The sequence below is a fragment of the Taeniopygia guttata genome, chromosome W, assembly GCF_048771995.1.
Source record: "Taeniopygia guttata chromosome W, bTaeGut7.mat, whole genome shotgun sequence".
NCBI lineage: Eukaryota > Metazoa > Chordata > Aves > Passeriformes > Estrildidae > Taeniopygia > Taeniopygia guttata.
Window position 1 is genome coordinate 30,673,536 of NC_133064.1, and position 26,777 is coordinate 30,700,312.

General features: G+C 49.2%; 1 pseudogene; it reads left to right on the forward strand.

The window, feature by feature from the left end:
• The window catches only part of LOC116806928 (uncharacterized), a 74,263-nt pseudogene extending 47,896 nt beyond the window's left edge, over positions 1-26,367 (forward strand).
• Positions 26,368-26,777: the final 410 nt, after the last annotated feature.

A 26,777-nucleotide genomic window follows, 5' to 3' on the forward strand; every position in this document is an offset into this window, starting at 1 on the left:
AAACTTGACAATTATCATTTATCTTATTATCTATAAAAACTCAAAAACAGAAATTGTGAACTCAATGCCAACATTCCATCTGACTAACTCTTCTCAAATCTTTGTTTTCAAAGACATTTTTAGCAATTAAATCATTATTAACATTTCTATCTTTTTTTTTTTTTTTTTTACAGTAATTTTCATCCACATTGTATTTGAAATAACTTTGATTTGCATAATGTCCATCCCTCTTGGTTTCTTGGAAAACACTCAGTACTGCTATACTTTTTCATTACGTCTTTTGTCTCTTGCAAGGAATTAGAAAAATGCTGTTGAAATTTTTTCTGTAGTGTTGCCATCTCGCCATCGGTGGCACTGCTGCTCTCGGCGTTGTTGTTACCATGGCAACCAAGCTGTGCAGCGCCTCCGCCACCATTGCTGGGCGCTGCGGGGGCGGGGGGGGGGGGGACGGGGACGGGACGGTGCCGTCTCGCTCCCGTCCTTGCTGCGTCACTGTGGGTACGGGCGAGGAGACGCTCCTGATGCGGCCGCGCCCCGCCTGCTCCGACTCCAGCGCGGCCGAGCCCCGCGGAATGCCCGTCTCCACCCTTGCGCTGTTGCTCGGCAACAAGGAACCTTCTGTGTCTTGGCCGATGTCCGCTCCGCCCCGGGGCCGCCTCAGGCTCGGTGCCGGCTGGCCCCGCTCCGGCCGGCCCCGCTCTGCCTGCCGCTCCGCGGTCCGCCCAGGCGGCTGGCCGGTGCTCGCCGCCGCCGGGTACCGGCGAGCCGCGCGTCTGCGCATGCACGCACCCGCGGCAGCCGCCGCCGCTGCCGCGGCGGGGGGGCGAAGGGCCGGCGCCGCCTCGCTCCCGTCTCCGCCCTGGTCTCTGCCTTGATCTCCGCCCCTGAGTTCCTCCTCCTGACTCAGCCCTGTTTCGTCACCAACTCCGTCTGCCTCCTCAGGTGTCTCCCCGCCTCCTGAGGGACCCGGGAGGGTCACTTTCTGGTCTGCCGCATTTCGCGAAACCGCTGAGCTGTTAACATCCGCCGCTCGCAAGCACACTCCCGCTTTGGACGCGGCTGCATTTTTGCTTTGTCTCGCGCCGGCCGGCCCTGCGCCGCCTGGCTCTGTTCTTCCCTCCAAACGAGCAACAACATCCCTGACAGAGGGGCTGACTGGAGCTTTCTGCCCTCGCACTGGCCGCATATTACAAACATTAAAAAATTTTTCAACCCGAGATGGCTTCCGAACTTCTATCTGTTCTGATGTGAACTGCTCAAATGCTTGAACTGCAGCTTCCGCTGCTTTTTGTCCGCGGCCCTGCTCTGTAAGGTATGTAAAACTTTCTTCCAAACACCTCCAAGCTCTAATAGTGTTTTCTTGTCTTTTCTGCCCCCCGAGTCAATTGCTTGCATAAGATCGGACTCTTTTTATCTTTTTCCCTCTCTCAGAGAGGATATGTGAAAGAAACCGCGGTGCTCTTCCTCAGACGTTCTTGATACGTCCCCTTTCTTTCCCTTCGCGGCTTACCTCCAACCTCTGCGGGTTGCTCCGCTCGCTTTTCTTCGGCAAGGCAGCACCCCCGCTCCAGCTCCCCGGCCTCGGCCACGTCCACCCCCGCCGTTCGGGTCTCTTGTGAACGCCGAGGTCTTCCCAGTGCTCCACGGACTCTCGCAAACAAACAACAATGCGAAGAGTCTTTTTCCTCCCGTTGGGAACGGCCCAATTCGGAGTTTGGAGGCTTCTGCTCCGTCCCACTTGATCCCCGTTCACAAAAAGTGAATTTGGGATCCCGGTCCCGTCACCATGAGGTGATTTGGACCTAAATTTCTGTCGCGCGACTCAAACTCGACTGCCCGTTACTCTAAAAGTAATTTGGCAGCCTTCTCGGAGCCTCCTGAGTCCCTGTTCGGGCGCCACTTAAAGCCAGGGAACCTCAGGGAAACGGGAAACTGGACAAGACAAACGCACATCCAATCAATATGATTAATGCAACGTTCTCCCTTTATTCAAAATCAGACGGTAGTTTATATAAGCTTCTACATAGTTTACAGAAACAAAGACACTCTGATTGGTAGGCTAACATTGTTTACCTTTTCCTTAAAACGGCCTACACTGTACACCATGAAACCTATACTAGTTCACACCCAGACAACTCAGTGGTCCCCACAACACCTTAAGACTATTTTCTATCTGCGCCACAAGCCCTGAATTTCTAACTGCGTCAGAGGCTTTGAAGGCCCCACCAGGCCTCAATCTGAGGCCTAGCCTGGAGTAGCTCAACTTTCACAATTCATGCCCTCTTTCTCTCAAAAATGCTGCAACACACTACACCCGCGTCAAGAAGGCACCGACTCAATGGGTGTCTCAAGCAGTAACTCCCACGCGGCTAATTTTTAGGGCAAAGTACTCTTAATCATTGTTTTAATAACCATTTCTAAATTTGTGCTTACTGATGGACATGTCATTGTTACTGTTCCAGAACCTGTGATCGGAGCTATGGAAGGGAAATCTGTAAGGATGGTCTGTGAATTTTCTGACAACCAGGGAGCTGGAGTGTCCTAGTTTAGGGCAAATTTGGGGAAAACCCTCTGAAAGGAGCCCCCAGGAAATAAACCCCCACGGCCCCTCCCCACCCACCTGGTTCAGGGAAAAATTTCCTCTGAGAGAGAAGTGGAAAAGAACCTGTTTATTCAACGAACAAAGCACTCCCCAGCACCAAAACAATTAACAACACCAGATGACAACAAAACTCTTTCACCACTCTGAAGAGATGAACAAATCCAGAAAGTCTTTCCTGGGAGTGGTCGCCCAGGTCTGGATGCTGGAGATTGCTCTGGGGATGGCTGCTGCAGATCACAAAATGCAGGCTCCTGGTGTTCCTTGGTGTTTCCCAGATGTCCAGAGCAGGTTGGATGGTATTCAGGAAGAGGGAAGGAAAAAGCAACAGTCGAGGGAAAGAATTGGACTGCTAAGCTAACCTAACTAGGAAGCAAAGGCAAAAGCAGAAGCAAGCAAAGCAAGCAAGCAGGCAAAGCAAGCAAGCCGAGCAAGCAAGCAAGCAAAGCAAAAACCAGCCAGCCAGCCCTAGCCTTTTCTAGACAGCAGACCATGGGGGGAGGTGAACCAGATGATAACAAGGCAAAACAAACCTTCACTTTCAGAGTCAGTTCTGAAAGCACAGAACATAGTATCAAACATAAACAGAACACACAATTGGAGATACAAACACCATAACGTCACCCTAGGACATGGAGCCAGTGAAATAGTTGTGTTTTGGAAAAAAGGGCAAGTATTTAAAAACCTCACTTCTGTTACAATGTGGAATATGGAAACCCAGAGAGGTAACACTACTTTAGAATTGACTCGAGTAACCCACGCAGATACTGACACCTATGTTTGTTTAATTAGAATTCGGTGGAGCTATAGTTTTCAACATATTAGATTTAGAGCTCAATCATGGGAACAGGAGAATCCAAAAGTGTCCATGATACCCTATTGGGCAAGAGTAGACATGTGGGATGGACCCCCTCTTAGAATAAATTGTTCGTTTACCATACAACAAGAGTGCGGATCTAGGTTCACGGTCACTTGGTGGAAATTCAATAAACAAGGAAATTGGGAAAAACCGGATGGAAGAAGCAGTTATTGGGAAGAAGATGGAAAAGGTGTAGGGTGGCTGAATTATACTCAGCCAAGGCTAGGAAGAGACGAGGGATTGTACCTTTGTGTGGTTGTATGTGGAATAGATGGTACATACGGCAGGAGAGAGGTGCAAGGAAGGAGTCATTTAGGAAAGAAGATACACCCCACCCATGGAGTGTACTGGGCTGTGCAGGGGACATCAACAATTTTGACTTGTATAATAGATAATAACATTTCTTATTCAGAATTCGGATGGTGGTTTCAGTCAGGAAATGTAAATTAAGGAAAGAAATATCAAATAGGGAATCGGTTGGGAGGAGTTTTGACCTTGGTGATAAAGGATACCCAGGTGTTGGATGAAGGGAATTATTGGTGTTGGGTAGCTCAGGACGCATGGTGGGGACATGCTAGAACAGCTGTATCTTTTTCCCAAGGGAAAGCAAAATTTAGAAGAATCAGGGAGACAAAGAACAGGACTATGACATTTTACCCTAGACCAAAGCAAGAAAATTTGATAGTAGGATTAATAAGGGATTTCGGAGTAATTCAGAATGTGACAAAGATTACAGCCTGTTTACCACTAACTCAATCAGCAGGAGAACCAATCCCCTGGGGAATTATACTGGCTGGGGATATGCCTGAGGCCTACACAAATGTGACACAGAGTTGCAAGCTTGTTTCTCAGAAATATTATGAGTGGCAGCATGGATGCTTAATACTTGAATGAGTCACTAGGGAATATTGTCAAGGGATGTCAGGATATTACGGATGGTTAGAAACTCCGATCCAACAATATCAATGTGTTATTTCAGGATCTGCTCCAGTATTAAACCATCACTGTAGCAGAATAACATTAAGAGCTGAAAGGGAAAAGGAAGAAGAGGTTTGCCAAAATATTACTCAAACTCAGTCCTTGGAAGATGAATGGGGACCAATTTGGGGACCCAGCCTTTTAGAAACCTACAGTTATTTGGGAGAAGTTCATTGGTGCATACAATGGAGCGGGACTAAGAATCAGACTCACTCAAGCGTAATGAATCTACATACTACAAAAAGACAGATTAGGGAACAGAAGGAAATATGGAATTGTGCTCGAGTAATAACTTGCGATACCCCCGAGACCCAGATTGGATTAGTACCAGTGAGAGTTTTGTTAAAATGGGGATGCGAGTGTAGGGGATATAATCATACCATAAGAGGAGAAACTAAGGGAGATAAGAATGGTAAAAGAATCATCAGCTGTTAGTCTACAACCATTAGGAGTCCAGGGAATTTGGTATGGGTAATGGGACACGGGGAATGGACCACACATATGCCCATTGACAGACCAGTCACTCAGGTAACTTTAGGAATTCCCACCTTGTGCCCGTTGCGGAAACAATCAAGGTTAAAATCGAAAATTAAAAGAAATATAAATGATGAAGACCAGTGGCATGAACCTGATGGTGGTGTAAAATTTGGATGGGCACTGGAATCACTCTTTTCACCAATAGCAGCTTATCGGAATAGGGGTATGCTATATAAGCTAATGGGGCAAACCGAAAGATTAGCTGCCACCACCAAAAAGGGGTTTAAGGATTTAAATTTACAATTGCAAGCCACTAGCAGGATGACTTTACAAAACCGAATGGCATTGGACTTATTGCTATTAAAACAGCATGGGGTATGTGGATATTTAAATCAGAAAATTGATCATTGTTGTATCCATATTCCAAATGTAACAGTCGAGGTCGAACGAGATATATCTCAGCTAGAAGAAGTAGAGGATAAGACCCAGAAATTAGAACAACAAGCAGAACACAATTGGGTAGGGGAAGTGTTTAGTTCTATGGGGCTCCAGGTCTCTGGTTGGATTTCGTCAATAATTAAATATGTGATAATGCTGCTGATCTTAACCTTTGTTGTGCTCGGAGCTTACAAGTGTATGGCAGGGATCGTTAGCAAAGAACGACTTCATACCCGGAGACTGATCAACGCAATGACAAGGAGTACCACGCCTCCTCCATCTCCTTCAGTAAATCGAGAAGACGGACTGAAGACTACTGGTTGAGCATCCTTGCAACTGGAAGATTGAAGGATGCTCAAAAGGGGGGATTTGTTGCATTTCAGACTAGCAAAAGTTTAGTAGAAGTAGTTCGGCTAAGGCTTAGAATTCTTAGTAGGCCATAGGCTGTGTGTTGTTAGAAACAGTTGTTAGGTAAGGGCAGTACGGAATACTGGAGAGGTAGGAACTTATCTCAGAATATATTCCAAGAATGGGCCGTAGTAGGACATGTCATTATCTACAAGATGGATAGGTAGATCTTGGGGGAATACATTGTTTTTACCTAACAGAGTGAAGAGAATTTATGATCATAAAAAATGTTCAATTTAAACAAGGATTAATTTGTAAATAAATGATTGTTGGAGTGTAACGTCGACAAATATATGTTGAATTAAGCAACCATTGATATAGACTCTATATAAACGCAATGATTTTGTTAGCTTGGGGGGCTCTGACTTTGGACATTAGTCCTCAGGCTCCCAGGGCCCTCAATAAAGCACCGCATAAAACGACTTCAGTTGTTTTGTGTTCTCTTTACGGGCAACAGGTCAACTACCCAAACCCTCCATAACACCTACCACAGACCCCAGAACCAGCAGCACTACCAGCAGAGTTCGGGAAATTCCAGCAGAGCGCAGCCAGGCCCCGTGCAAAGACAACCAATCAAAAGCCACCCAGATCCAGCCACACAGCATCCCAGGAGATTCCAGGCCACCTGGAGAGGATCCAACCCACGGAGCGATGCAGATGGGAACACGGTGCCAATTGGTAACTGCTCTGTCTATTGACTTTTATAATAAGGTTGTTTATTGTGTTCCCACAGGCAAGCATGGGCCAAAAGGTGGTCCTTTTGACATTTTAATTATTGGTGACACTCTCCATAGCTCAGAGGAAATGTTTGTTCTTCCAGAAGTACAAACAGTGCACCCAGGACAAGAAATCTCAGTCCAGCTGTGCTGTACGGACTCACCATTTTTCCTTTCACAAGGAATTCTGATCACACAAGCTTTCTACTCCCAAAGAATCACAGGGAACAGCTTCCTCTCAACCCTACAGCAATGTGGGCACAAGTTGTGGGACCAAGTACGCCTACCATCGAGTGCGGTCTATCCTACAGAGGAGAGAAGATCCACCTCCCAGGGATGCTGGACACCGGTGCGGATGTAACCATCATCACTCACTTGGAATGGCCGGCACACTGGGAACTACAACCAGTAGCAAGAATGATTTCAGGGATTGGTGGAGCCACAGTGTCCATGCAAAGCAAGCACAACATCCTCGTTGAAGGGCCTGAAGGCAAGCTGGCAACCATCCGACCATTTGTGGTAAGAGCCCCCATCACCCTTTGGGGCAGGGACGTTCTATCCCAATGGGGAGCTTCCCTACGTATTCCCAGTCAGGATTTCTGACTGGGGCCACTGAGGAGCGCGCACTACCAGATACCCCTTGGCTCACCTGGAAATGCCAAGATCTGATCTGGATCAACCAGTGGCCCCTCTCTAAAGTAAAACTGTGCACTACAAGCCCTTGTGGAAGAACAGCTCGCCAAAGGTCACATCGTCGAGACCACCAGCCCTTGGAACTCTCCAGTCTTCGTACTGCAAAAACCTGGAATGGACAGGGGGAGACTCCTCCACGACTTTCACAAAATAAATGAGGTCACCGAGGACATGGGCCCCCTCCAGCCTGTCCTGCCTTCACCATCGATGCTGCCTCAAGACTGGACACTTGCCATCATAGATATTAAAGACTGCTTCTTCAGCATTCCGCTGCACCCCCAGGATGCTCCACAGTTTGCTTTCTCCGTTTCCTCTCTTAACAGAGAGGCTCCACTCAAAAGATACCATTGGTTGTATCTTCCCCAGAGACTAAAAGTCTCGCCTACTATATGCCAGTGGTACGTTGCTCACATCCTGTCTCCTGTTCGGAATCTATTTCCAGATGCAATCATTTACCACTATATGGATGATATCCTGGTCTGTGCATCAGAAAAAACTTAGACATAAAGCAGTTAAAGGGACAATGAAAACCACAGAAAAAGAAGGATTTGAGATCCGTGAGGACAAAATACAGTACACCAACCCATGGACATATCTTGGATTCCAGATCCAGGAAAGGACCAGCAGCTTGCCCTCCGAGATGACCCAAAAACCCTGAGAGACTTACACAGTCTGTGCGGATCCATCAACTGGGTACATCCCCTGCTAGGAATTACAACAGAGGAACTCGTTCCCCTGTTCAGCCTTCTCAGTGGCAATGAGGACCTAGACTCTCCACGCACGCTTACAACAGAAGCCTGAGACACCATCACCAAGGTCCAAGAAGCCCTGTCTGCACGCCAAGCCCATCACTTCGAGCCCAAGCTGCCTTTCCAGTTTGTCATTCTTGGAAAAGCACCCCGGTTCAATGGACTGATTTTCCAATGGGATCTTCAACTCCAAGACCCTCTATTGATACTGGAATGGATCTTTACAAACAACCAACCACAAAGACAATTACCACCTTCCAAGAAATCATGGGACATTTAATAAAGAAAGCCAAAACTTGCCTCTGCTCCCTTGCTGGGTGTGAGTTCACATGCATATACTTGCCACTGACCATTGGGGACCTGGAGCATTTGCTCCAGACCAATGAAAACCTCCAATTTGCACTAGACATCTATACAGGCCAAATTTCTATCCATTTCCCAAAACATAAACTTTTTAATGCAGTCTTCAATCTGATCCCAAAATTAGTCCAAAGTAAAACACCTCTCAAAGCTCTAACAATTTTTACAGATGGCTCAGGGTCATCCCACAAGTCTGTAATGACTTGGAAGGACCCAGAGACCCAAAATTGGGACTCTGACATCCAAATAGTGGAGGGATCTCCACAGATTGCACAGTTAGCATCTGTTGTATGAGTTTTTGAGAAATTCAAAGACGAACCCTTTAATCTGGTCACAGTATGTTGCAGGTATAGCTATGAGAGCAGAACACACTCTTCTCAAAGAGGTTTCCAATACAAAGTTACACAAATTTATTTTGGCCTTTACATGCTCAATCTCTCACAGAAAGCAACCTTACCATACAATGCATGTGAGGTCACACACCAATCTCCCATGTTTCCCAGCTCATCCAGGAGAAACTACACAGCACACCATAAAGCACTTCCTCCTTGCATTTGCTACTCTGGGAGTACAAAACAAATCAAAACAGACAATGGACCTGCCTATACCTCTTGAAAGTTAAGAGAGTTCTTCATTGGGGAATAGAACACAAAAAAGGCATACCAGGAAATCCCACAGGACAATCAATCGTAGAAAGGACACATCAAACTCTCAAAAGAGTCCTCAATCAGCAGAGAAGAGAAACAAAAATCATTTCTCCAGTTTAGAGACTTTGCAAGGCTCTCTACATTATCAACTTCCTAAATTGTACAACATCAGAGCCTGACCCCCCAATACTTCTCCACTTTGCAAACACCACCCAAGCAAAGCTCACAGAGAAACCACCAGTGCTAGTGAAGGACACAGAAACACATCAAATTTCTGGGCCTTTCCAATTGATTACTTGGGGTAGAGGGTATGCGTGTGTTCTATTACCATCTGGTCCAAGATGGTACCCAGGAAAAAACATAAAACCATACCTAGGCAATGCAAACACTACTCCCACAAACAGTGACAAGAACTCCCCTGAGTCAAATACAAGACCTCCTCAAAACCAGACAAGTTCTGCCTGGAGACAAAGACGTCGCTGAATGTCCATACACAGAAGAAAAAAACATCCCATCACACGACAGCAGAAAAAATAGAAAGTGGGACAACATTCTGCTGTAGCAGTCAAGCCATAAGCCAGATACAGCCTGAACACAAATTTTTCTCTGAATGACATGTTATTACCCCTTTTTTGCCCTTAAAAACCCCATTGTTCTCCTTTCTTAACTCTTACCAAAAACACCTTGTAGTTTCTGTAGTTTTCCCCCCTCCACGCAGCCCCCCGAATAATTCGACTAGCTCAGAGATAGGGGCTGTGAGGGGAGGAATACCAGGAGAGGGATAAATATTCAAAAGAGGCTCTTACCCCAGGGTGTTGGAACAGCTCTCTTTATTCTGTGGTGTCCATGGGAGAGCGGGGCAAAAGAGAGGGGGAACAGGAATTCTCAGGGGTCTATATAGGTTTTGGACAGGGTGGGCTTTCCTGGCTCTCCGCCAACCCCGTTGGGGCAGGAAGGAGGATCCAGGGGTTATCTTGATCAGAGTCACAGGGTCCCGGGGAAAGGGGGGGCAAAAGGGGTGTCCATGAGCTCACTGTAGCAACACCTAACCTTATACCCACTCCCCCATCCTTAGCTTATAGAAGAAAAAAATAAAAGCAGGGGGTGGGGAAGGAAAGGAAGAAAGGAACAAGGGAGAAAACCCTCCCCTCCCACCATAAAGATAACAAATTTTGCTTATATTCCCTATAAGAAGCCCTATCCTTGTCCAAAAATGAAAATTGTCTCTGTTGGTGCTGTCCTCACTGCTGCCTGGATGCTCCTCACCGTACCGTATGCCTTCGGCTGGGTTAGCCCACAGCCTGCCACAGTGTTTGGGTAACCCTAGCAAAAACATTAAAACAGGATAACATGTTCTTATCCATGGGAAGCATTGATAACCCACTTTGTGGTGGCGTGTTTTTTATTCTTTCAGTGTCTGTTCATACCCCCCCCCCCCCAGCTCATTCCTAACCCCCTTCTCTCCAAGATGTGAATCCTCCCTTTCCCTGCCCCTTTCCCCAGAACAGTCCCTGTCTATTTAGTGAGGCTCAACACCCTAGTGGTTACTTTGTGTTACTCCACTCCCTTGTTTTCCCTGATAAGTTTATGATATGTTAGTCCTGTCCTAAACTCCTCCCCTGCTATTCCCCTATTGGTTACTGTTCCTATACCCCTCCTCATAAGTTCTTGTATAAAACCTTTGTCTGCCCCCCCCCCCGAAGTGTCTTGGGCCACGCTGAATAAACCCATCCTGTTCACCCCCAAGTCCCGTGTCGCCTCCATCTGTCCCCATGCCAACAACTGGGACTGCAGAGCTTCACAGGGGGATCGGCCGCCCCTCCTCTTCCCTCGCCGCCCAGCACGCTCACGCTCGGGGTGTCGCGGTGAGAGGGTGCTGACCGCGACGCAACACCACTTTCCATATGTTTGGTAGGGATTTCGTTCTTAGCAGATGACTGGCCTGTCTATAATTCAGAGCTCCTCCGCACCACAGGTGAGAGACCCAACATGGCAGATACTTGGGACAAGTAGACAAAAATGTTGCCAAATGCTCAAGAAGAACCCCAAGAACTGGACCTGTTGGGGTCCTCCAAGGCAACATACTGTGTCAAATTTTACTTTAGACATCCAAAGAACAATTGACTAGACAAAAAACACATACAGAAAAGACAGTTCACCCATTAACAAAACCTATAACTATCTGGATTGATGCAATTACACCACTCGGGTGATCTCTGTATCCTCTCTCCACCCCAAAGTATTACCCAAGGGAACATTTCTCATCTGTGGAGTCAGAGTATGGGCTGGGATCCCCTCCTGTCTTCAGGCAGGTCCCTGTAGCCCTGGAAAACTTTCTACCCTCACTCCAAATATCACCTTGTTTTATAATTGGAAAAAATAAAGCAAATTAAAACACCACAAAAGATCCTACACAGAATTTGATGAAAATTCCAATCCAAAATTGTATGATTGGAACAAACACAAAAATATTGCAGTCTCCCTATTCCTACCATGGGTAGCTGCAGCTAAAGCCCTTGGTGAAATAAATCACTTAGGGTGCTGGCTCAGTAAGCAAGCCAAAGCTACCTCTGCCACCCTAAGCGATCTTTTGAAGGAAGAAGAAACCACGAGACATGCATCACTTCAAAACTGAGTAACAATCAACTTCCTACTGCTAGCCCACGGACAAGGCTGCCAAGATTTTGAAGGGATGCGTTGCTTCAATCTCTTTTCATGCTCGGAATCCATCCACGCAAACATCCAGAAACTGAAGGAACTTGTGAAGGGCTTAAAAGTAGAAAACAACCCAGACTGGGTCAATGACCTTTTCGGTCAATGGGGATTAACAGGATGGGTTGCATCTTTGGTTAAGAGAATTTTGTGGATTTTCATTGTAATTGTCATTGTGTTAGCTATGTTCTCATGCCTTGTCCACTGTTTCAAAAGAACTATAGGGCACGCCTTTTCCCTAAATACAGAAAGTGGAGTTGTAGCAGTCAGAGGCCCTGCAAGGCCTCCCTGGCGGTCACTCGCCTAAGATAAGAAATGCCGAGTCACGGTGACTGGACCAAAGAAGCCCCTCTTCCGCATTCAGACCCTTCTTATCTCTCTGTAAGGCTATAGGTCATATTGTCCTCAACCCTGGCAACTGGACAATTTCCAACACCCCAGTACCCCATATAAACGCCCATTTCTGCCCAGTTTGGCAGAAGAACTGTCGCTGCATCCCTTCAGAGGAGCTGGCAATAAAGGACATCGCTGTGGAACCACATACAGCCTTCTCTCTCTCTCTCTATCCCTGTGTGTCTGCCGGAGGCACTTGCAAGCACAGAGCGAAATCACTGAGAGCTGAACTCACAGAGCTGAAATCACTCCAGAGGTGCTCGCTAGGTTGCCTGTGGCTGGGAGCTGAGCCGAGGGACCCAGACAGCCTGAGCCTGACAGTGCAGCACTATCCGGACACCCATGGCAGCGGCTGCCCGGGGGTCAGATGGACCCCTGGGACCCCAGGCTGCATTAACCTGGAGTGACTGGGATCACAGAGGAGCCATAAAGGAAGTTACTGGAATAATACTGGGACTACCTGTGAGTGACTAGAATCATACTGGGAGTGACTGGAATAATACTGGGTGACTTGGAGTGACTGGGACCTTACTGGGGGCAAATGGTACCGTAATGAGAGTGACTGGGTTCATACTGGGATCATACTGGAAAGGACTGGAACCATACTGGGAGTGCCTGGAACTATTATAGGGGTGAATGGGAACACCTGGGAACATGCTGGGATCACACTGGGTGTGACCAGGATGATACTGGGATTACACTGAGTGTAACTTGAAGTGAGTGGGACCATACTGGGGGTGACTGGGAGCCACAGGGCCCATGCTGGGAGTGGCCTGGGGGGAGCTGGGGGAACTGGCCCAGGTGGGGCTCAGGGTTGTTCTCCCCCAGGGCTGCCCCAGGTCCTGCTGCCACCCCCAGCCCCACAGAGCCAAGGGACAGAGGACAGCTGAGGGACAGGGGACAGGGACAGGGGACAGGGACAGGGCACAGCTGAGGGACAGGGCACAGCCAGGGAACACAGCCTGGCCGAGGGACACTGAGCCCCAGCACTTTGGGCTGCTGCCTCTGGGCTCCCAGCACAGGCCCAGAGGCAGAATCCCCTTGAGAAACTGTTGTTTGCTTTCAGCTCTGCTCTGGAACATTCCCCAGGAGCCCCTGCAGTGGCTGCAGCCCGGCCGGGTGCCCGGGGCCACCAAAGCCACTCTGGCAGTGCCCTTCTGCCCCGGGCAGGGCACAGAACACCCAAGGAAAGGCTCGTGCTGGGCTCAGGGCAGGGACAGGGCACTCCCGTGGTGCTGCCATGGGCACAGCAGAGCCGGCCTGGGCAAAGGATTGGGATCGATGTCCCATGGAATCCCAGCAGGGATTACTTCTCATTGCACTGCTCTCATTGTATTGGTAATCAATTCCAATCATTTCCCCATGGAATTCCCATGGCAGTGGGTTAGGGAGGTGGTCCATCCATGGAATTCTCACCTGACTGGGATGAGAGTGAGATCTGGCCATGGAAATTCCATAGCAATTCCACATTCCCAAGTCCCCCATTCCTGAATCCCCCATTCCCATAGGAATTGCCCTTCCCTTCCCACACCCACCTTTGTTCTCCAGAACCTCTTGATCATATCTGATGTATTTTGGGGGCCTTTCCACACAGGTGTGTCCCAGGTAATGTTTCATGTGCTCCACCATGATCCCTCTGGATTCCCAGCACCTCTGGGATATCCAGACGGCACCGCTGGACACTGCAAAGCTCCCGGATCCCAGCAGAAAGGAGATGAAATTCCAGCCCTCGTAGCTGTACCAGTGAGATCCATGGATGCTCCATTGGACAGGAGGTCACAGTTGGAAATGCCCTGCACTGTGTGGAGACCTGGGAATGAGGAGAGAACAGACCCATGGAGTCGTGTCCCAGCCCCAGGGAGCCCCTTGGAGCTCCCTGGATTCCCATCTCAGCCCCACAGATCCCCTACATCCCCAGAGATCCCATCCCAGCCCCTCAGAGGCCTCCATTCCAAGAGATCCAAGCCCAGCCCCTGGCTCCCCCCATTCCCCCCGCTCTGGTTGTACCGGCCCTGTCTCCAGGTCACTGTCGGCCACGGGCCGGTTCCTGTCCTTGAGCAGGGTCTGGATATCCCAATGTCCCAGCTCTGGCTATCCCAATATCCCAGCTCTGGCTATCCCAATATCCCAGCTCTGGCTATCCCAATATCCTGGATCTGGTTATCCCAGTATCCCAGCTCTGGCTGTCCCAATATCCCAGCTCAGCTCCCGCCCCCATCCCTGGTGTCTGTGGCTCCATCCAGCCCTGCTCACTGCCACAGTGCTCGCAGGGGGTCCCATCCACATCCCCCACAATCAAGGACTGGGGGACCCCCGGGCCGGGCTCTGACAGCACCACTTCCAGGAACTGCAGGGAGTGGAGAACTGGAGGGACATGGAGATCTGGGGGAGCTGAGGGGGCTGAAAGTGAGAGTTTGGGGATCCAGGGGGTCCACAGGCCAAGGAAAGGGGGGACAAGAAGAGCAGTCAGGGCTGGGAAGAAGGTTCAGGGGCTCAGAGCCAAGGAAAGGGGGTGCAGGGACTGAAAAGCTGGGATGAGGTGTCCAGGGAATCCTGTGCCCAGGAGCTGCTGCCAGTATGATCCCAGTACAACCCAGTCACTCCTGGCATCCCCCCACCCCTCTCTGCGTTCCGACCTGTCCCGGCTCCATCCCCGCCCCTCCCGCGGCTGCGGGGAGGAGGAGGAGGAGGGAGGAAGAGGCAGAGCGGCAGCAGGAGCAGCAGGAGGAGAGGGGAGGATGAACCACGGGGCTCCGGCTCTGCCTGAACTCGCAGCACCCCGGGAGCGTCGCCCCCATCCCGCAGGTGCCCGGGGAGGGGGAGCTCTCCCCAAATATCCCGGGGCTCCCTGGGTTTGGGGTTTTTCAGGCAATGACCGCTGGTGTGCAGATAAAGGGTACGGACTGAGAGGGCCCTGGGGGAGACAGAGCCAGGACTGCTGGGCAGTCACTCAGAGCCGTCGGAGTGCCCGGCCTCGCTCCTGGGCCTGCAGGCAGCCCGGCCAATCGGGCGGCTGGGCTGGAGACGAGGTCACTGCTCCGATAGAGCGGCCGCAAGCGACTCTGGGCTGAGTCGAGTGAACCCGAAGTTCGTGTGCTTGTGGTGCCCGGACACTGTGTGGTTCATGTGTTTGCAGCCGAGTGAGTGCGTGGTGTATGAAGGTGTTATGGGTAATAAACATAATTTGCGCCATTCCTTATATGGAATATATAATGTTAAATACTTGTTAGATTATACCTCGTTTATACCAGCCTCCCCCCCCTTCTCCCCTCCGAGACCGGGTGTATGTTGGAAACTAATTTACAAGTAAGAAAATACGGCTCGCCAGGAGATGGGCCATGTCTAGAAAGCTGCGGGAGACCCCAAGCGCTGATCATCGCCTGAACGACCCGAGATGGATATCTTGGAGATCCCCAGACAGATACATGTGAATGCAGCATTCCCGTAAATTTCATCACGGGATTCAACAACTCCGGACACTGAATTATTAACATATGGACTCTAAATAGAAGAAAAGACTGATTGCAAAAATCTTGTCCTCAGGCGGAATTTTCCCTATAAAACTCGCTTGTGCCAAGATGGAGGTGTGTGAGCATAGAGGAAAACCTCTGCTGAGGCTGACTCCTTGTTGCACACCCAGGGCCGACCCCGGGCTCGGCTCTGTTCTTTCCTTGTGGCTGGCTAAATAAAATTTGATTGCAAAATAAATAATTTATTTTTCATATTAATTTGGCTGGACAAATTTTCATTTATAACAAAGGGGTGAACCAGGAGCAAGTGAGTGCACCTGCGGCGCGGGGGGAGAAGTTCACTCGTGTCTGAAGCGGCCGAGTGAGAACCGAGGCGCCGGCTGGGATCGGCTGTGCGGGCAGGGAGTGCCCGCGGAGAAGGGAAACAAGCGGAGAAACGGGGGTGAGGACGTTCACTGTGTTTAAAGGTGGTGATTTGTGTACATTTGAACAGTGGCTAGACGAACTGGGGGGGGGTTCCTCTGCCCCAGTGGTTCAGACTTGATTCCTGGAATTTTACTGTGTGCTGTTTTGCTGTGTTGTGCTGAGAAAAGTGGACACTTTAAGAGATACCACCAGTGAGTTTCCCAGTGAATTTGTGTGATTCTTCCCCCACATTATAGTATTTTAATTCTCGAGATTATATAGTTGTATTTATAGAGATTTTAAGATTTTTTTGCAACAAGTGTAGCATTTTATGCAGAAGAGCTACAGTATAATTGTTATGAACAAAACAGCCTGGCTGGGACACTTGGCTTGGGCTAAGTACTGACATTGAAATGTTAATTAGCTAATTGTTCCTGGGAATCACCTACCTCCCCCCACCCTCACTACCATTCTAGGACTGGGATGCAAAATAATCCAGTGGAATCATGGGAGGGGGTTTTGGGGATGAAAAACACCCCTAAATGGAAAAGAGGGGCACAGTGGAGGGGGCTGGATGGGTGTGCTGGTTGGGGAAAAGGGAACCCCATCCCTAGTCTGTGTTTGACCTGTCACCATAACCTACAGAGGACGAGACTGGACTGGGCTGTGGGAAGCAGGAGCAAAGCAGTCAGACACTTCCTGGTGCTGCCAGGAGGGAAGGAGAGGGACAGCTGCTGCTGGACTTCGGTAGCAGGTTCTGCACATCCCCCCACCCTGCGGCCACCAGTGTGCCGGGAGGGACTTCAGATACGGACTGCACACCTCTTCACCTCCAGCTACCAGCATGCCACGGAGACTCCAGGGACAGACTCTGCACACCTGCTCACCCTTCGGCTACGGGAGAAGCTACAACAGCGGGGGCGAGCTCCTCGTTGAGCCCCCTGCCGAGCTGACTTTTTAATAAAGAGCTGACTATTAATAAAGGCATAGACCCTGGTCATTTCATAATGATTTATGTTTAACTGTAGTAAAACAAATTAAAGGAATTCCAAGAATTCCTCCCTCACAACAACTTAAGCCCTGACTCTCCTTGAATTTGAGATAAGGACAGGGTTCTGTGTTTGTGAGCATATCAGTTTTTGCTGTAACAGGCACAGCCTTTTGCAGGGCAGCAAAATAAGTGTCAGTAAATACAATGCTTTAATTAGATTGTGCGGGGAGAGAACTGGAAAAGACTGAGATTTTATAAAAGAGAGTTTAAATAAAAGAGAAATGCTGAAGTGATAAACAGAATAGCCTACAGGCAATTCCTAGGAGTTTTTAGTGCATTAAGAGACTAGCACCTTACATAAGTACTACTACAATACAGAGTTTGTAAGAAGGGCTAGTATTGCTGTTCCATGCCCCAAGTGTAAATTGAAAGTTCCTAATCAAGCCAATTCAAAACCTAAGCTCTTAAAGCTTATGTGTAGAAGATCGCATCTGATACCTGCGACCTGAAAAGTCTGTGTGTGAGAAAAACTAAAAGACCGTGAGGCTTAAGTAGAAACAAAATAATATAAAGAATGAAAACTAACCAGAGCAAAGAGGTTTCCGACCTAGCCCCTCTGGCGGCGGGCGGGGGCTCACTAGAAGAAAGCCTCCAGTAAGGGCAGCTCGGAAAACTAAAGGATTTATAACACCTTATTGCAACCAATGCTGTTTTAAGACAGAAAAGCAAGTAAGATGAGGTCGTGTATGCTAATATGTTTTTCACCTTAAATAATCACCCAGAATGGCAGAGTAACAGGGTTCAGAGTTCCTTCTGACCCACTGGTGTTAGCTCTTAAAAAAAAAAAAAAAACAGAGCAAAGAGAAAGCAAATCAAATGTGTTGCTCAGCATGCAGTATAAGGCAGTGATGTATGAAATCAAAGCTCATCATCCTGAAACACAAAAGCATATATGATTTGTAAAAAGCTCCTCCTAAAGTAACAGAAGATGAAGATCTCCCAAAAAGGGAAGAAAACTCAGGCTCTAAAGGTATATCCACTCAAACCCATCATCCTCCTGGCAGTCTAATCTCATCCAGAATAAGGAGGTGACAGACCCCTCCGTGAGAGGCAGTGTGATCAAGGAAAAAAAAAAAAAAAAAAAAGCTGGAATTTTAGTTGATACAGGGTCCATATATTGACTTTTAAATAAAGCTGTAGTATCTGTAGAAAATGTAGAGAATAATTATGTTGTAGTGTAGAGAAAAACAGGCCAGTCTGAGAAGGCATACTTTTGCAAACCTTTAAAGTAACAATAGAGTATTTACAAATTTCTGTATATGCTCAACTTGCTAAATGTGAAAAACGCAAACCACTTGGTTATTAAAATTTTAAAAGTTTAATAATAATAAAATGGTTATAAAAATAATAATACAATTAGAGTAATAAAGTTTGGAGTTAGGACAATTACAAGACAATAAAAAGCAAAGAATTACGACGTCCAGACACTAAGTCAGGAAAAGCATGACTTGTGAACAAAGGAATCACCCTTAAACCAATACACTTGTTGCATATTCATACATCCTTCATGGTTATGCATACATTCTATTCTAAACAAGAAACTCTGTCTGTTGTATGTCAACTGTTTCCTTTAATCCCCTGGTGTCTTGGAGTCTGAGCAAGGCCTGAAGAAATTAGCTTCTTCTGATAAGAAGCCATAAATTCCTCTCCTTTGGAAGATTTAGGTGTTCCTCGAAGCAAGTATCTCATTCCTAAAAAAAACTCCCCCCACATACATAGTCTTATTTTAACATTATGTTGGAACCTAAAACTATATTTAACACAATACTTAAGAGAATTAATACAGCAGAACTTTCTAACATTGCACATATAATTTTCATTGTAACATTTGCGAAAAGCCAATCATAAAATATGCATTTTTCACACCAGGAACCCCCAAACCCCCCTGGGATACCCCAGCCTCCCATCCCTGGACCCTCAAAAAACTCCTCAAGACCTCAAAACCTCATACAGACCCCCCCCCCCCCCCAAACCCTCAAAAGACATCAAAATTCCCACAGGACCTCCCAACACCCCCCAGACCCCCCTAAGAAGGTTCATACCTGGTACGGGGTCCCCATCTCTGTCACTGGCAGGTAGCCTAAAACAGCCTTGGGTTCCCCCTGGGATCACCCAATCCGCTCCTTTGGGACCCCTGGAAACCCCCTGGGAGTCCCCCAAAAATCCACTGGGACCCCAAAAACACTGGAGATACACATTTCCCCCCTCCCCCCAACGCCAAGGAATTAATCACAAAAGTTCATCCCCATCGGCATCACCCAGGTACCCCCAAACCCTCCTGAGACCCCCAAACCCTTCTGGGACTCCCAAACCCTCCTGGGACCCCCAACCCCCCTGGGCTCTGCTGCTGGAATCATTGGAGTGGTGTTTCCCTTTTAAGGGGTGTTAGAGTGGGGCCCGACCAGAGCGGGGGCCCTTAAAGCCGTGAAGGCAGCGAGAACCCCAAAAATCCAGCCTGGGTGGGCAAAACATCCTCTACAGGGGCTTGGAGTGGGTGCCCCATAAAAATGTCAATTAAAGCCGTCGTGATTCCCCCTAAAAAGGGGCTTGTGGGGCTGCGGTGAAACAAAAGATTTTCCAGAGATCACTTAAACTAACAAAATGAATGTATCAGAAATGAATGTATCAAAAATAGATGTATAAAAAGAATGTATCAAAAATGAGTGTATCAGAAATGAATGTATTATGTTTGTAGAATTGTGTGTTGAATTTTAAGAAACCCCTGCACAGAAGGGCATAGGAAAGAAAAACAAAGATCTCTAAAGCTGCTTGCAAAGGACAAATACCGGAATGGACAAAGAATGCTAAGACCCAGACGAGGAAGCCCTATGTCGCCAGCATGTCAAAAATGATGAACTTATCCAGATAAGAGAGCAAAGGACCAAAAGCGCAAGCGCAGAGGAGGAGAGTTCAAAAGTTCAATGCTGAGGAAGACTAAGATATAAATAAAAAGACCACCAGGGACCCCCATAAGAAACCCTCACAAAGAACTACGCGTGCCCAGAAGGGCGTGGACCTATTTAGCATGAGAAGCGAAGACAGGCGGGGCTAGGGGTTGAATATGCATAGAAAAATTGTGTAATGTATTGCATATGTAACACCTTTGTGAATAAAGTCAGGGGGCAAACTTCAGCTCGGGGCACAAGACTTCAGAGAGTTATCTCGCTTGTGCCGAGCGCTCCCATACATACCCACTTCATAACTACCTCGAGTTGTGGAGTCTATTTATTTAGTCCGAATATCGCTTCAGCGGCCCCACAAACACCCCCAAAATGGGGAGGAAAAAGCATGGGGAAGGAAAGAAAAATGGGGAGGGAACTGGGGGGGGGGGGCTGAGCCGGGGCCGGGGGGTCCTGGGGTGACCTAGGGGACCCTCGGTGGGTCCCACCTACCCCTGTGCCCCATCCCCTTCCCATTGTTCCCCCAAGCCTCCGCTCCCCCAGCTGGGTTTGGGGGTGATCCAGCCCTTTCCCATCGTGTCCGGCCCGGGAGGAGGAGGAGGGGGAGGGAGAGAGGAGGAAGAGGAGGAGCGGGAGGAGGAGGAGCTGGAGCAGCAGCAGAAGCCGCGCGCGCTTTCAGCGCTCTCTGCACCCTCAGCTGCTTCGGCCCGGGAGCATCGCCCCCATCCCGCAGTGCCCGGGCAGGGGGAGCTGGCCCCAAATATCCCGGGGCTCCCTGGGTTTGGGGTTTTTGGGGGGATATTTGGAGCTGGCAGGGCTCCAAAGCCGAGCGGCAGCTGCCCTCAGGGGAACATCGGGGGTCCCCAGGAGGTGTTTTTGGGGGGTCCCGGTGCGGGTGGCGGCAGAGCTCCGGCGGGGACGGGGGGATGCGGGTCCCCCCGCGGTGCGGGTTGGGCTTCCCGGCCGGGCCCTCCGAGCTCTGCCGGGGCCGCGTGGGGACCGCGCGGGAGCGGCGGGGGGACCCCGGATTTGGGGAGCCTCGGGAGAGCTGCGGCTTCCCTGGGCGGGAACGCAGAGAGAGGAGAGCCCCAGGAGCCCCAGCGGGGACCCCGAGAGGGGGGGACCCCTGGCAGGTCCGGCACCCGGCAATGGGGTGTGCTGGTGAAACGCGGATGAAAAATCAAACCCCACAGTTCCAATAAAGATTTGTAGGGAATGGGTATGTTTATTCACAGCGCTGTTGAGTATGTCGGGACTCATTGCCCTTTAATGGACATGCGTACCTCTGAGAACTCTTGATCCTTCTTTATTACCTTTAGTAATTTCCATACTCATAGGATTTCACAGTAGGTTAATGTATATTCATTCTGCTGATTTCACATTACACTTACAGCTAGTTACACTTGTACTCAGTTTTTGTCAGAAAGTACAGAAAGAATTCCTGGGTCACTCTGCCCTGTCTGTTTCAAGGTCCGAGGGGTCTTTCTTATCTCTTATCTTTTAGTGTGGAAATTTGCATTCTTTCTCCTTAGCTGGGGTAGTTTTGCTAAGGCTGCAGTCACCAGACTAAACAGCATAATTAGCAAGCTCAAAGTGGCACATTTTACCTAAATCCAAATGGATTTCCACCCTGTTAAATTTTCACTCTGTCTCATTCCCCCCTTTACTTAAGATGATAAGTAAATTCTGTTACTTAATGCAAATCTTTACATTAGTAAGTGCTCTTTAGTGCTTTACTATGTATATTTTACTTACTAGGCACAATTACAGTAGTACAAGGAGTTCTCAAGCATACACAATCTTTACCAGCATATACAAGCACAGTTTTCTGATCAGTGACTGAATGAATCTCGAATTGGCAGATAAACAGTGGCATTGCGTACAGTAAGTACCAAGGCAGTGGCCACATTAGAAGCAGGAGCACAGGTCACAGATGCTTTTCACCTTCTCCTGTATGATCGAAGCTGCTGTTGCCTGTATCCAAAACTGTGCTTTTATAAAACTGAAAGCTAAAGACATATAACTTGTGATCTTGGACCCTGGCCTTTTAGGGATAACTGTAGGGGTTGTTTTAAGTTTCCCAGTCCACCTGCTGCAGTGGCCAGCTCTCCCATAGATCCAGTACACTGATTAGAACCTGACACCAAGACCACTGAGCATTGTTTTGGAAAGAGGTATTCTTGGATTTCAATTACAATTATATACAAAGTAATTCTTTAAATAAAATTATAAAATACCCCCCCTGCCCCCCCCTCCCCCACTACAATATATTTATTTTGCTTGAATAAGTTTTAGTTTTGGTTCATTGTTTTTTGGTGTGAGTTTCTAAGGGGCTTCTGGGGCCAGCTTTATTTGAACGTAGTGGATCTAGGCATTTTGTTTTTTAATCTTGATTGTGGTGACTGTGGTGAGAAGCATCTGGAATGGTGTTTTTTTATTGTGGTTTTAAAGTCTTTTTTGTAAGAGACTTAAGGTAGACTTAATTCTTAGGCTGTATGTTATGTATTGGTTCATTTAGCTCTTTGCTCTGAGTTCTAGCTACATGTAATATTGTGACTGGAACTCTAAAACTAGTATTGTTTACTCTGGTCACTTTGACAGTTTTGGTGGGGAATGTTTCTGGCTACCTTGAAAATGTATTTGCTAATACTTATAAATACTGACACCCCCCTTTCCACGGGGGTTTTGAAAAGCCAATTTATTACTGCTGTCTAGATTTATGGCCTCTCTTAATTTGACTAATTTTTCTCTGAGGTATTCTTTGGGTTAGTTTGGAGGCAAGGATTACACTGTCAGTTTACTTGGCATATAAGGTTCTGGTAATGATTATGATCTTTTAAATCAGATAATGCATTATAAAAGTGTGTGGAAACTACCACTTACTTTTGATGCACTTTGTAACACTGGTAGCCTTGGTCATTTTGGGAAAGGAGCTACATTTTATAAAAGCTTTTAAGTAGTTAGGCCCCAGTGTATTTTCTGGTGCTTTTCTTTTACTAGTGATTACATGTATGAAAGGGATTTTTAGCTTCCCTTCAATGGTAGCCTATAGCTTCTTTTTCTTGGTTATATGTTTTTATGATTAATATTATTATTATCTGGCTTACCTTTAAGGGAAATTTGTCTATAATTATTTTACTTTCTACTGGGTTTTTTTTGCATTTCTATTCACTAGCTCTTTTTTTTTTCTTAATTTTGAGCTCACTTTTTGGTGTGCTTTAATATGCATACTTTTAGCAGCTGGATTATTTCTCGTGCATGTTTGATGTTCTTTCCTTGCGAGGTCAGCAGTCCCCTCTCTCTCTCTAGACAGCTCCATGTGCGTGTATAACTCTGAACGCATATCTAGAGTTTGTTCGCCATTTTTAAGGCACAGGGTAGTGCAATAATCTTGGCTTTTTGTGCAGAGGTGCCTGTTGGTAAGGGTCTGGATTCTATTATCTCTTTGCAGGTATTGACTGCATATTTAGCATGTTGCTTTTTACTGGCAATGTAGCTGCTGCCTTATGTTTTGGGGAGCCCCAGGAGAGCCGCGGCTTCCCTGGGCGGGAGCCCAGAGAGACGAGAGCTCCAGGAGCCCCAGCAGGGACCCTGAGAGGGGGGGACCCCTGGCAGTGGGTGCTGGGGCTGGAGGGGCGGCATGGCCGGGGAAGGGGTTCGGGGGTGCTGGGGCCAAGAATGGCTGATCCCAGTATGAGCTCTGTCCCTCCCAGTATGAGCTCAGCTGCTCCCAGTATGATCCTGGTCACTTCCCCTCACTCCCTGCAGGATTCCTGTTGCTCCCAGTATGAGCCCAGTCCCTCCCAGTCATTCCCTATGATGATGCAATTTGCCCCCAGCAAGGTCCCAGTTGCTCCTACTTTGATCCAGTGTGTTCCCAGTTCTCCCAGCTGCCCCTACCATAGTCCTAGACACTCCCAGTATGATCCCAGTCTCTCCCAGCAAGGCCCCAGTCACTCTCACTTGGCCCCAGCGTGTTCCCAGTTCCTCCAACACACTCCCAATTGCTCCCAGTCTGGTCCCAGTCCCCACCTGTATGGTCCCAGACACACCAGTACATCTCATTTGCCCTGACCATTCTCATAATCATTCCTAGGCACTCCCAGTTACCTCAGGGTGGTTCATTTGCCCCCAGTTTTCTCCCAGTTGCTCCCAGTTCCTCTAAGTGTGTCCCCACAGCTCCCAGCATAGCTCCCAGTAACCCCCAGTGAGGGTCCAGTCACACCCACTCTAATCCCAGGATGATTGTAGCCACTCCCAGTCTGATCCCAGTGCCCAGGCAGGGTCCCCAGGCAGCCCCAGTTTGGATGTGCAGCCCCCAGTTTTCCCAGTTTGCCTCTCCTTTGGCCCGGGCCGGGTTCCCCCCTGGAACAGCGGCTGGGAGCAGCCGAGAGCCCCGCGCTGCCCATCCCGACCTGTCCCGGCTCCATCCCCGCTCCTGCCGCGGGCTGCCGGGGCTGCGGGAACGGGAACCGAGGGTGTCCCTGCTGCTGGGGGAGGAGGGAGGGAAGGGCAGGGATGAAGGAGGAGAGCCAGAAGGGATGGAATTAGGAAAAGGAGGTGGGTTTAGGGAGGAGGAAGAGGAGGGACAAAGTAGGATCAAGGAAAGGAGAAGGAACCACGAGGTCGAGCCCTCCCTGAATTCGCAGCCCCCCAGGGACCATCACCCCCCATCCCACGGATGACTGGGGAGGGGGAGCTCAGCCCAGATATCCTGGAGGGTCCCTGGGTTGGGTTTTTTTGGGGGATGGTTGGAGACTGAAGAACTGCAAAGCTGAGTGGAAAAGGCCCCTTGGGGGGACACTGGGGGCTCCTGGTGGCGGCTGCCAGCAGAGGCAGCCTGGAGGAGCAGAGCCCTGTGTCCCCCAGGAGCCCAAAGTGGGGAGCCCAGAGCCATTGGCGGGACCCTCAAGAGCCTGGAGAGGGGCAGGGGGGACTCCTTGGAGCCCCTGCAGCCCAGAGCAGAGAAGAAGGGGAGAAGGGACCCTGGGACCCCAAAAACACCCGGCATCCCTAAGTGGGGAGATGGAAAGGGGGGAACTTTTTGGATTCATGTGACTCCCAGCAGCCTGGGGAGGGTGGGCACCAAGGAGAAGGGGGAACCCCAATGCAAGCGTGACCCCAGCAGCTGGTTCAAGGGGGAACCCCGAACACCAGAGAGGAGAGACCAGAGACAGGGAACTGCTGGGAGGCATTTTCAGGGCTGAGTCTTGGTGTTTGGGAGGTTTTTATGGATCCCAGATGGCCGGTGGCTTCTAGAGATGGACTTGGGCACAGGGACCTGCATACTCATCATGCTTATCCCTTGTTTTTCCCCAAACCAGGATTTCCCATTCCGAAACCTTGGCCAGATGGGGGAGTAGGCTGTGAGTAAGAGGAAGATGCCCCAGGACACCCAAGCAGGTGAGGAGGAAGTCAGTGCCCCTTTCCCCCTCTCTCCTGCTCCATCTCCCAGCCCAGCACAGGCCCCGGCTGCAGGACAGCCCTGCTGCCGGTGCCCTCCTGCCGGGGACGCACTGGGGGGATCTCCTTGCCCTTCCCTGTGGCATGGAGGTTAATCCCATCCTCTCCTTGTCCTTCCTCCCCCAGAGCAGGAGCTGAGGATGGAGAGCAGGGAGGACAAATCCCCGTGGCAGAACCTGGTGGAAGAGGCTGTTTTGAGCAGCTCCACAGCGCAGGAACCCAACAGGGAGGAAAAGCCCTGGAGATCCTGCACGAGGAGGGGCTGCAAACGCAGATCACGGGGATCTGAGGACACAAGACCAACCCTGGGCTGGCATGGCAGCCGGAGATCGAGCCAGAGCTCAGAGCTGGTGGTCCCTGAGCAGCTCCATGATGGGGAGAAGCCCCACAAGTGCTCAGAGTGTGGGAAGAGCTTCAGGTGGAGCTCCCAGTTGAACAGGCACCAGATGATCCACACCGGGGAACGGCCCTACGAGTGTGGGGAGTGTGGCAAGAGCTTCAACCGGAGCTCCAGCCTGGTTGTGCACCAGAGGATCCACACTTGGGAGAGGCCCTATGAGTGTTCTGAGTGTGGGAAGAGGTTTCAGACCAGCTCCCATCTCCTCCTGCACTATCGGGTTCACACAGAGGAGAGGCCCTTCTGCTGCCCCGACTGCGGGAAAAGATTCAAGCACAACTCAGTCCTCGTCAAGCACCAGAGGACTCACACTGGGGAGAGGCCCTACGAGTGTGGGGAGTGTGGCAAGAGCTTTACTCAGAGATCCAGCCTGATTGTGCACCAGAGGATCCACACTGGGGAGAGGCCCTACTAGTGTTCCAAGTGTGGGAAGAGGTTTCAGACCAGCTCCTGTCTCCTCCAGCACTATCAGGTTCACACAGAGGAGAGGCCCTTCTGCTGCCCCGACTGCAGGAAGGGATTCAAGCACAACTCAGTCCTCATCAACCACCGGCGCATCCACACTGAGGAGAGGCCCTACGAGTGTGGGGAGTGTGGCAAGAGCTTCTCACAGAGTTCAGCCTTGACCCAACACCAACTGAGGCACCGGTAAGGGAAGCCCTGCGAGTGCCTCGCATGTAAGAAGAGCTAAACTCCATCCCCCACTGGAGGACCCACATTGGGCAGAGCCCTGGTGACTCTCATTCCCTGTGATCCATGTTGGGAACACACCTGGCTGCTTCTCCTTTAGTGTTGACCTTTATTTTTTTCTCTTCTCAATCTCTCTGCACACCAAAAGCCAAGAGGGATCGATCTTTAACCTCAAAACCACTCATATCCCACTGAAAACAGCTGAATTTTAACTCACAGAGCCTCAATCCCACCTCAAATTGCTTGTTCCCACCTCAAAAAAAAAAAACAACTCAATCCCATGCCAAACTCACTCGAATCCACAGTTGCCAGAGTGAGATGGGTTTGGGAGGAGATTGGGAGAAGTGGGATTCCAATTTGGAACGGTGGGAT